This window comes from Gopherus evgoodei, unplaced genomic scaffold, assembly GCF_007399415.2.
Source record: "Gopherus evgoodei ecotype Sinaloan lineage unplaced genomic scaffold, rGopEvg1_v1.p scaffold_173_arrow_ctg1, whole genome shotgun sequence".
Classification (NCBI taxonomy): Eukaryota; Metazoa; Chordata; order Testudines; family Testudinidae; genus Gopherus; species Gopherus evgoodei.
In genome coordinates this window covers 25,381-36,957 of record NW_022059836.1, presented here as the reverse complement: position 1 = coordinate 36,957, position 11,577 = coordinate 25,381, and positions in this window count along the sequence as shown.

Genomic DNA, 11,577 nt, shown 5'->3' with positions numbered 1-11,577 from the left:
TCGCAAGCACAGAGTCTCGGTGTAGCAGAAAAGGTTTAATACATGAGATAAACAACAAACACTAAATTGGGAAAACACCTCAACTAGAGTTCATAGACCAAACCGTGAGCAAAGACCCACCCCAGGAAATTGGGCTGTGTCCTCTTTCCTGGGCTCTTGAGTCCAGCAACCCCCAAATCACCCACAGTCCCAAAAGTCCCACAATCCAAAAGTCTCTGTCCTGGGTCAGTGCAGCCCCAAAGTTCGAGAGTCTATCTGCAGAGGTCCCTCCTCCCAGCCTGGGTAGAAAGGGGCACCTTACGTGGTCCGGGGCCAACTGCCCTGCCTCTCCATGGGTTCTGCTCCCACCTTTTCCACAAACTGCTCCGCTTTAGCAGCCGCTCCACTCTGCTCCTCCAGCTGTCCTCAGAAACTGCTCTGCTCCACCAGCTGTACTGTGGGCTGCTCCAGTTGTCCCTGCAAACTGCTCAGCTCCGCTCGCTCCGTGGGCTGCTCCACCCTGTCCCACAGCTACTCCGCTCTGCCAGCTGCTCTGCTCCACAAGGTGTCCTGTGATCCGCTCCAGCCGTCCCCACAAACTGCTCCACTCCGCCAGCTGCTCTGTTCCACAGTATAGCTTCAGGCTCCCCGCTAGTTAGCACAGCATTCAGCTCAGTCATTTCAGCTCTTTAGTGATTTCAGCTCATAGTAGGGGAGCCCCAATGCTAGTGCACCATTAGCCAAAAGTGAGTTTAGCTCAGTAACCTGTATCTGGATTCATAAGAAAATAAAAAAATCAACTCTGACATTCCACAGTGAAGAGAGAAGAAGATGGAAATGGTGCTCCTGACTCCACAGGGAAACTGCACCCCCCCCCCCCCCACAAATATCTGCCCCCAGCATCTTTCAATTCACTGGGTTTTGGAACCCATGTCCCTTGTCTAGCAAGTACCACCCAACTGAGGGTGAGTCATTTGTCACCAAGCAGTCCCACAGCTCAGCAGTCTGGGATAGGGTAGGCGTGCCTATGCAAATACACTCTCTGAAATTCTTTCCACCAGATGTCAGGGTAGAGCTCATCCTGACTCTGCTTACACAGGGGAGGGGCAGTTCCAGCGGGGGCAGGGTGCAGACTTCCATTCCCAGCTCTGGGAGGGGCCTGGGGAGTGGTGGTTCCAGCGGGTGGGAGGTTGGGGGGGGGCTCTGGCTTCCCTCCTGTCATAAACAGATGGTTAAGGGTTAATGTCTCTTTTACCTGTAAAGGGTTAAGAAGCTCAGTGAACCTGACTCACACCTGACCAGAGGACCAATCTGGGGACAAGATACTTTCAAATCTTGGTGGCAGGAAGTCTTTGTTGTGCTGTTTGTTTTGTTCTTTGTTCGCTCTTGGGGCTAAGAGGGACCAGACGTGCAACCAGGTTTTCTCCAATCTTTCTGAATCAGTCTTTCATGTTTCAAAGTAGTAAGTATAGCCAGGAAACGTGGATCAATCTTATGTTTGTTTTCTTTACTTGTAAATGTGACTTTTGCTGGAAGGATTTTTACCTCTGTTTGCTGTAACTTTGAATCTCAGGCTAAGCGAGGCGGGGAGGTCCCTCTAGGCTATATAAATCTGAATACCCTGTAAAACATTTTCCATCCTGATTTTACAGAGATAATTTTTACCTTTTCTTTCTTTAATTAAAAGCTTTCAATTTTAAGAACCTGATTGATTTTTTCCCTTGTTTTAAGACCCAAGGGGATTGGGTCTGAACGCACCAGAGATTGGTGGGGGGTAAAGGACGGGGGGAGGTTAATTCCTCTTTGTTTTAAGATCCAAGGAGTTTGGATCAGTGTAGCCTCTCAGGGTAACCCAGGGAGGGGAAAGTCTCGGGGGAAAAAGAGGGGAGGGAAGGCTAATTTCTCCTTGTGTTCAGATCCAAGGGGTTTGAGTCTTGGATTCCCCAGGGAAGGCTTTGGGGGAACAGGAAGTGTGCCAAATACTATATTTTTGGCTAGTGGCAGCGTACCAAATTTAAGCTGGTAATAAAGATTAAAAGTGATCATGCAGGTCCCCACTTTTTGGACGTTAAATTTCAAAGTGGGGGAAAAACCTTGATACCCCGCCAGAATGGACCTTGCCTGGGCAGACTCGCTGTGGGAAGCGCACGGAGGGTCAAAGGATGCTGAATGCTCCAAGGAAGGACCCAGGAGGTAAAGATTTGTGAGCTTCTTGCCCTAAAAACTTCTGCTCCAAGGGAGAGGAGGTTCCTCAAAGTCCTGACTGGTTTTGTGGGGAGCAGTTCCAGAGCATCGCCCATGGTCTCCGTGACAACTGGTGGCAGAGGTGGGATGTACTGCACCCCGTGAATGGCGCTGCTTCCAGTAAGTGACTGGGGAGCAGTAAAACAAAGGAGGGATAATGAGAACCAGGTGTTCTGAAGGCTCAGAGAGGGACAGTTTCAGGGAGCGGTTAACCTCTGGGAGTGTGTGACCAGCGAGAAGGACTGTTGGAGTAACAGGGTCCCCCTGAGGACTGCAGCCAGCAGTCTCAGGGGCGGAGGAGCTTGCCGCTCTGCCCTGGGAGAGAGGATTTTTGCAGTAGCAGGGTTCCCCTGGGGATGGCAGGAGCAGTCCCGGGGCGGAGGAGTCTGCAGCTCGACCCTGGCAAAGATGTGGTGACCACGAGAAGGGCTGGCACACCAGGGGTTCTTCCTGGAAACCATGGGGGAGCCAAGAGCACACAGGCCTGTCAGTCCAGAGCCACTTGGGAATGGTGAAGTGATGGCCTATCACCATCTCCTTGAGAAGGACATTGTGATCCTGTGCACAAAGAGGGTTACGCACGGGGAAGTTCACCAAGGCACAGTTAATCATGAGTGGGAAGAGAAGGACACGTCTGAGGACTATATTCCTGACCAAGATGGGGCTACAAAAGGATCTGGGAGCAGCTGGAGCAGCAGCCAGACATCCCCGAGAGTCTGGTCTCCAAACAGATGATGGTTTTCACGATCAGGTTCCCCATCAGGGGATCGAAGACATATGGGATGGGAGCAGAGCCTGAGAGTGCGAGAGGATCGTGAGAGCAAGAGCCTGAGGAAAAGCTGCAGGAGAAGCAGCACCAGCATGGACTGGGATGGTGGAGCAGAGAGACATAGGGGGCTGCCCAAGGGTCAGTGGGGAAACATGCATGGGGTGGCAAGACCCTGGGACAGAGAGAACTGTGGTGGTGCAGCCGCAGATGCTGAGGGGCTGTGGGACCTGGGTGAAGGTCCCCAGGGTGAAGCCCCCCGTCCTGCATATGGCCTGGATCCCTGTGCAGACCCAGGAGGGGTCTGGCTGGCTGGTCATTGGGGTTCTCCAGGATATTGGCTGGGAGGCCCTGTTGGGGGGTGACTGTGTCTCTTTGGGACAGGATCCAGGCCCTGCTCCTGTAACGGCCGAGGATTTGAATTCAAATCCAGGGAACCAACTGGGTAAGACGGAAATGGTCTGTGAAAATGCAAATGACGTGGCTGGCAGGGGGGAAGGGCTGCTGGGCTCAGGATACCTGCCTACCTGTAACCAGCCCCCTGGGTCTGAGTGGGAGGGAGAGATGCTCCCCACCCCCCCCTGCACACCGGAGAGGGGGCTCACGCTGGCTCTGAGGCTGTGACCAAAGCAAGGAGCTCGCTGCCTGCCCCCACTCGAACCGCCACTCCCTAAGTCCCAACCACAGCTGGGGAGGGAACCCAGCGCCCCACCCCCGCAGGAACGGCCACTTCACATTCCCCTTGCAGACCTGGAGAGGAAAGGCAGCGCCCTCCCCCACAGGTTTGCACACAGGCCATGGCCATGGCCATGGCCGGGAGCTCAGCGCAGAAGCTGCTCCAGCCCTGCAGCCTGTGGGGCAGCGCAGTGGGGCTAGGGGCAGCGCGGAGCAGGCAGGGCCCAGGTGGGCGGGGGGCGGAGACACACGTGGGGTGGACACGCGGGGTGGACACGCTCCTGCCAGGAGCTGCCTGATTCACCCCTTGCCCGGGAGCTGCAGGAGGGGCCCGGATCATGGCTCGGCTGCAGAGCTCGGAGCCCAGGCTGGGCCCAGGAGTGAGAGGATGGGGGAGCTCGGGGTGTAGCAGAGGTTGGAGCCAAGAATTAGTTGGAGTTGGGGTTGTGCCACTTCCGCTTGGCGGCAGGGGGGCCCTCTGGCTTTTTTTTTTTGCTCCACCCCCCGCAACCCGATATTTCATCTTTGACATCTGGTCACCCTAGCCCTGATATGAAGGAGGATGTCTGGAACAAGGGGCCAGGGACTGGCCTTTGCTAGAGAAACCACTGTCAAGTTTTAGCCAATTAGGACAAATCAGCAAATAAGAACAACTTCAGGTATCAGTAAGTGCTACAGGTTGCAAATTCCTACATGCAGCAGTTTCTGGCACTACACCTGCACAGCTCTGCTCCCCGCTCTTCTCGGGCTCCTGCTCTCTCCTTAGCTCTGCCCCACTCTCGCCCAGGCAGTTCCAGCTCACATGGAGGATGGGACCCCCTGGCCTGGTGACTCCCTCATTGCACTGCCTGGCCTGTCAGTGCGGCTAACTTGGAGCTTTGGCCTCTCCCCATTGTCCCTGGGGACTGTCAGTCTCAGGGTCCTGATTTCCCATTGATCCTTCCCCCTTCTATTGGTGCTGGGAACTAGCCAACCAACCCCCCCCACACACACACTAAGTTTTAGTAAAGGGCCAAGAGCCCCCTTACACAAGCCAGCCCCATGAGGATCACCGATGTGCAGGGAAGGCAGCACAAGCTGGTCCCATGGTGTAATGAGCAGCACTCAGGACTCTGAATCCTGTAATCTGAGTTCATATCTCAGTGGGATCTTGTGTTGGCTTGTGGTCATAGGCGGCAGGTTATATATATTTGCGGTGCTTGAGCTCCAGGAATATTCAGGGCTGGAGGCCCTGCTCCAGCAATATTAGGAGTTGGGTCCTGGCCCCTGCCTGGCACCTCTCCCCCTGCCATGGTGCGTCCCTGCCTGACAAAAAGCAGCATGGGCCTGTCTCCTGCCTACTCCTGCTGCTGGAGTAGAGGGATTCTGGGCAGAACTGCTGCCCCAGAGTCCTAGTGCAGGCTTCCCTGAGCCTCTCCAACACCTCCAACCCTGAGCTCCTTCTGAAACCTTATACTCTGCCCCAGTCCTGAGCGCCCTCCTCCATCATGAATCCCTCATCCTCAGCCCTACGCTCCCACCCAGAGGGTGCACCCCTTCCCACACACTCCTTCCCACCCCTAGAGTCTGCACCTCTCACCCCTTCCTACTACTCTGCCGGAGCCTGCACCCAGCACCCAAACTCCATCCTAAAGCCTGAACCCTGCACCCCTCCTGCACCCTAATCCCCAGCCCAGGATCTGCACCCCAAACCCCCTCCCAGAGCCTTAGGCAGGTGGGGGTGGAGTTTGGGGGGCGGGTTCTGGGCACCACCAAAATTTCTACAAACTTGCCACCCATGCTTATGGTAATGCCCCAGAGCTCAACTTCCCTGTCTCCAGCTGTGTAAGAGTGAATCTTTCCCCTCCTGCTGGGTGACTCACACCTCCTAGAGCCAGGTCATTGGCTGGGATGGCCACAATGGGTTAGGGCTCTAGAACTTGCTACCCTGATAGTTGGGATTCTTGCTGCTGCACCTGATGTTCACAAGCTTGGCCCTTGTGCTTCCTACCACACTTTTCCTCTGGCCCACATGGCGCTTGAAGAAAGGAGTGCCAAGGCTGCTATTAATAGTCAGGGCTTGGCAGGAGGGAAGAAGAGTCGCAGGCTGGAGCCCCACACACCTTCCCTCCTCCGGGCACCTAGAGCAGAGGCAGCCCAGCTCTGTCCGCTGGATACCTCGGCAGAGTAGGTGAGTTCATGTAAATACAGTCTGGTCCCAAAGCCTCCTCCCAACCCTGGTCATCAGTAGCTGTCCGGGGAGAGCTCATTCACACCTCGCTTACAAATCATCATTTGAAATTCTAAGGTTGGCCAACACTGCCGAAGCCAATGCACTGACTTTGTCAGCAAACACAACAGCTGGGTGAGGAAACCCGGCTTTGTCCAGACTTTCCAAACCTATTTTACTTTCTCAGGTACAAGTAGTTTTCATACGTTGTATCTGCTTTTAAAGTGTGTGTTAACGTTTCAATTTCCATTCAAATTTGCAACCAATGACAACATTGGCAGCGCTGCATGTAACTACCTGACCACCTAGGGAGGGGGTGTTGGGGAAATTCGGGGAAGGGGATGCACAGCCCCCTGGCTCGGGGGCATACAGGGAATGCCCAGTTTCACTGAATTGAGTCTCCTACTGCAGCACCTCAGTAGGTTACATCAGAGAGGAGCTGCAGTGTCTAGGCAGTGGGATGCCTGTGCCTTTAAGAGCCCAGCCCTGGGAAGCCCATGCTGAGAGGTGCTGCCTGTGAGAGGGGAAATAAAAAAGCCCTCTGCTCCCCCCACCCATGTTTGCAAACACTGGAGTCTCAGCCCACCGGGATAACTGTTACCCCTCGGCCCCTGCCTGTGCCGGGGTTTAACCCTCTGGCAGCGCCTCCCTCTGGGCTTAACTCCGGCTCCTCTCCCCCACCCTGACTTTGCCCTTCATTCCCTCTCCTAACCCTGCCTCAAGCTGCATGACCCCCTGACCAGTCAATTTCCACCCCCTGCTCAGACCCTGGCCACCACTCCTCTGATTTGCCCTCCTTAGCCCCTTTTTAATCTCTGTAAAAAGTAGGGAGTGCTGGGTCCCATTCTCTGGAGGGAGGGCTGGGCACCTGGCCCCTGCCTGCCCAGTGCTCAAAGTGCCCTATGATCTTGTGGATGTTTGCTGAGTGCTGCAGGGTCGCCCGAAGGGGGAGAGAGACACGGTTAGGAGGTGATGCAGCCAAGGATGCCTCACCCAACACTGAGATGCAGCCACCTCTGGGGTGAGTTGCACAAGTCAGCAAATGAATATGGAACAAGAAACACATTGAAAGGTCCGAGGCAGCTGCAGGAGGTGGAGAAAACCAGAAAAAAGCAGTAGCCCTGGATCCCAGCCCTGCCCCTCCCCCACTCTACACCCTAATCTCCACTCCCCACCCACATTTGAGGGGAGAACCCAGGAGTCCTGGTCCTCAGCCTTGCCCACCCCCATATTTTGATATGGCTCCATCCAACAGCTGCCCCCACAATTGCAGGACAGTGCCATGGGGCACACCGGGGCTTGACTGTTTGCACAGGATGGGCAATGTCAGTGCTCCAGGATGGGGAGAGATGATGCTAAGGGAGAAGCAGGCAGCAGACAGCTCCCATGACAGAGAAAGAAATGCTAGGGGGTGCTGTGCTGCAAGGAGTGAAGGGGGTTGGCAGGGAATGGGAAAATCTTCCCTCCCAGCAGGTGCGTCTGTCTCCCTCCCAGTTCCTGCCCAGCCCTACTCCAGCCCAGGCAAATCCCAGCCCAGCTACCAGGGTTAAATTTGGCCTGGATTCCACAGCTGCTGGGGGTGGGCCATGGGGCTGGGAAGCATGAGTCTCTACTCCTCCTTCCCTAGACACAGTTGCATGGGCACAGACCAAAGGAGCCTGCAGCACTGCTGGCTAGAGGAAACTGAGGCACCAGCCGCTGACAGACACATCATGGCTCTCCTCATCCTCATCCTCTTTTCCATATACAACTTGGGGACGGGAGGGGGGGCAAACTCAGGGCAGTTTGCATAGTTAACCTGTGGAACTATTTGCAAGAGGATGTTGTGAAGGCCAAGACTATAACAGGGTTCAAAAAAAGAACTAGATAAGTTTACGGTGGATAGATCCATCAAGGGCTCTTAGCCAGGGTGGGCAGGGATGGTGCCTGTAGCCTCTGTTTGCCAGAAGCTGGGAATGGGCAATAGGGGATGGATGGCTTGATGATTTCCTGCTCTGTTCATTCCCTCTGGGGCACCTGGCACTGGCCACTGTCAGAAGACAGGAGGATACTGGGCTAGATGGACTTTGCGTCTGAACCAGTCTGGCCGCTCTTCTGTCTCCCTTGGAGCAGCAGTGACACCCAGTGGGCAGTCAGAGTAATGCACAGAAGGTGTTTTCCTTGGCGCAGCAGTGACACCCAATGGCCAATCAGGGTAACACACAGAGTATGTTTACTTGGAGCAGCAGTGACACCTCGTGGTCATTCAAGGTAATGCACAGAAGGTGTTTCCTTTGATACTGCAGTGACACCCACTGGTCAGGTGGCATAATGCACAGCGTGTGTCTGCCCTCTACGAGCAGTGACACCCACCGACCAATCACGGTAAGGCACAGAGTGTGTTTCCCACCAATCTGGGTAAGGCATCTGAGGAAGTGGGTATTCACCCACGAAAGCTCATGAGCCATCTTGGAGCTTTCCAATACCACCTGCGGGGAGCACAAGGATTTGACTGAGTGACATCCTGGCTAATTTTCACCTTGTTCTCCACCAGCAGGATCCACTGGAGAGCTCGGGAGTGACTTGACCATGGCAGCACCCTATTTACATATTAAAAGCCGGCATTTTGGGGCCAATGGGGTGAAATGTGAGTACTTTGGGGGTTGGGACCCACATGAGAAGGGATGTTAACAAACTGGAGAGAGTCCAGAAGAGGGCAATAAAAATTATTAGGGGACTGATTGATACACATGACTTACAAGAACCTACAGACCATATCCTGTATGTTAAGCTAAAGCAAAGTGAGCATATCTATATTGTGACATTTTACTCAGAGAGGAAAATCGACCTTTATCATGTTACTTAAATAGATAAGTACCCATGCCTGTCCAAGACCTTTATCTAGACCAATCGACAATGGAGAATGGCATAGGGTTTTATTCAGTGTTGTACCCACAGATTTAACAGGTACACTACAAGGTAACTTATGTGCATATGTACATGTCATCAACAAGCACAAACATACTAGCCTATGAAGTAAACGTACCCTAATGTTTTGTGGGTGAGGAATGAAATTCGGGCATAGGAGGAAGGATTTCCGGCCCTTGTGCCCTATAAAAGAGGTAAGCCACCTCGCTAGAGCACTTTGCTCTATCATTCTAACTTACTTCCTCCACTCTCTCTCTATGTACTATCAGCAGGCTGTACTTGTTCTTAAACTTTAAGTTTCAAGGGAATTAGGCTAAGTTCGGTTTCCCTATGTTTCTAGTCTTTGTTTATTAGGTTTTGATTTTAAGTTTAATATATTCAAGTAAACCCTAAGTAACACCAGCTTTTTCTAAGCACTGCATCTTTCACTTAGGAATTGAGAAACCTGAACTGCAAGGCTGGTCCTGTGTCTCTTACCACCAGGTTATCAAGGAAGGCTGTGAGTATATTAACCAAATCTTTGTTGCATATAATGCCATATGTATCTTTTGAATAGCAGTAATGCAACTATAACTTTGTAAGTCAATTAAATTAAATAACATGTAAGCTAATCGATTAAATTTTCATCAAATTATCCAAATTAATATTATTAGTACACCCTACATCAGGCTACATGGGACAGAGAGTTGGAGTGCAGAGGGATGAAGGCACTGGTTCTAGGGGTGCCGACTCTGAGGTGGGGTTAGAATGAGACATTCAGGGTGCAGTAGAGGACTCAGGGTTAGGATAGAGAATTGGGCTGTGAATGCTCTGGAATGAGGCCAAGAAAAAGAAAACTGAGATGCAAGAGAGAAATCAAGCTAGAGCAAAAACCAGAGAAGAAATGTGCGATTTGAGCTGCAGAAGGAAGAAAAAACCTCTGCCTGTCCCCTCTCACCAAAGCATCTAAGAAAAAGATGAGAGACATTTCTCTCCCACTACAACAACAATTCCAGTTGACCTGGACTGAGGAAGGAAATCTTCTCCTTTGTAGCACTAGCAAACCTGGACTGAGTCATGAACACCTCCCCCCCCCAATCTGGTGTTCCTGGCCTGGGACACGGGAGGGGCTCCTCTCTTCTCCATTTGGGACATGGCGGTATGAGAGAAGTGACAGGGCTTTACGGGAAATAATTATTTGCCTGATTCATGTGCAAGTCTTAGTCCTTGTTAACACAAACAAGTGGTTTATCCTGCATGCTGATGCCAGTTTGGAGGGTCTGGGAGCAGTCCCGTATCAGGAAGTGGAAGGAAATGTAAATCTGTAGGCTTTGCCAGCTGACGACTGTCTGATAGCGAAACTCACTATCCCATCCACCAGCAGCAGTTCTTGGTCTTGAAATGGGCCATCACTGAGAAATTTTGAGACTACTTGTGTGGTGCTCAGTTTCAGGTGTGGACAGAGAACAATCCACTGACTTATGTGTTAACAAGGGCTAAGCTGGATGCTACAAGGCAGAGATGGGTGGCTACTTTTGCTAGCCATAACTTCGCATTCAATACCAATGAGTTGGTATAATAGGGAATGTGATTTATCAGGACCACCAATTCTTGGCTGGGGGGAGGATGTAAGTAGGGTCGCTATGAACCCTACCCTGCCATCTGTTGGTGATCTGTTGTAAAGGCCTTTTGAGGCTGCTGTCATTTGCAGGTTCCACCCACCCTGGATTGCATGATGGGGGTGCTTGTCCAAAGGGTCATTTCGGCTGCTGTGGGATCCCCAGTCTCTTTCTTATTAGGGCAGGGGTAATAAAGTGCTGTTACTCCAGTGATATGAATCAAAGACAGTAGAACGGAACTTAGCAGTTCATGATTTCTGGACTCACCCGAACCTACATAAAACTGATTAGGCAAGGGACATGGGTTCCAAAGCATAGGGAAATAAGACAGATAGAAAAGGAATATTGGTATTTAGTACAATGGGTTGTTTGTGAAACCTTTAAATGCAGGTTTTATGTCCTTTGTATCTCTCTAGTTTAAGAAGAGAGCTTTTTGTATTTCTAATACATGCTTGGTTCTATACCACAGATGTAAAGTCTTTAATAACTAAATGCAATTTTTAAAGATATATAAGCTGTTGAGTTTTGATCTCATTTCCACACTGTAAGTTATAAACAACTTCATAGTTGGGGAAAATGTTCCTTACCACTCAGGACAGGAAGAAAATTTGGCAGATTGGACTCTGGGAGATCAGCTGTGGGACACAGCTTTTGTGACACACAAACGATCTCTGAAACCAGATTCTTAGTCACAGGTCAGCAGGTGGGTTTATGCAAATTCTGGACTCTGGGACCAGAGCTGGGGTGGGGAGGGGGGACACAATTTTTGTGGCACATGCACCACCTCTGCAACCAACCTTTGCTATCTCACTCCATAACACCACACACACACAGAGCAGCCTTTTACCTCTCAGAACCACAACATACCCTGAAAAAGATCAAACAGCATAAGCTTAAGGCAAACAACTGAAGCACTAAGAACAACTCAAAAAGATTCAAAAACTTTTCTGTCTTTATACACCAGAAAGGAAACCAGCAGGCACAAACACAGGCCAACAAAAACCAAACAAACATCAATTCCTACTTCCAATAAACTTTGGGTCTTTGGAATCCAGACCCCTTAATGGGTGAGTACATTTCAGGCGACGGTGAAGCTCTCAGGCTTCAAATGCCAGGTACAGTTACTCTCTCCTTGATCCAAAACGAACTAGAAAATACACTGCATTACTCCTGCCCCAATAACAAAGAGACTGGGGATC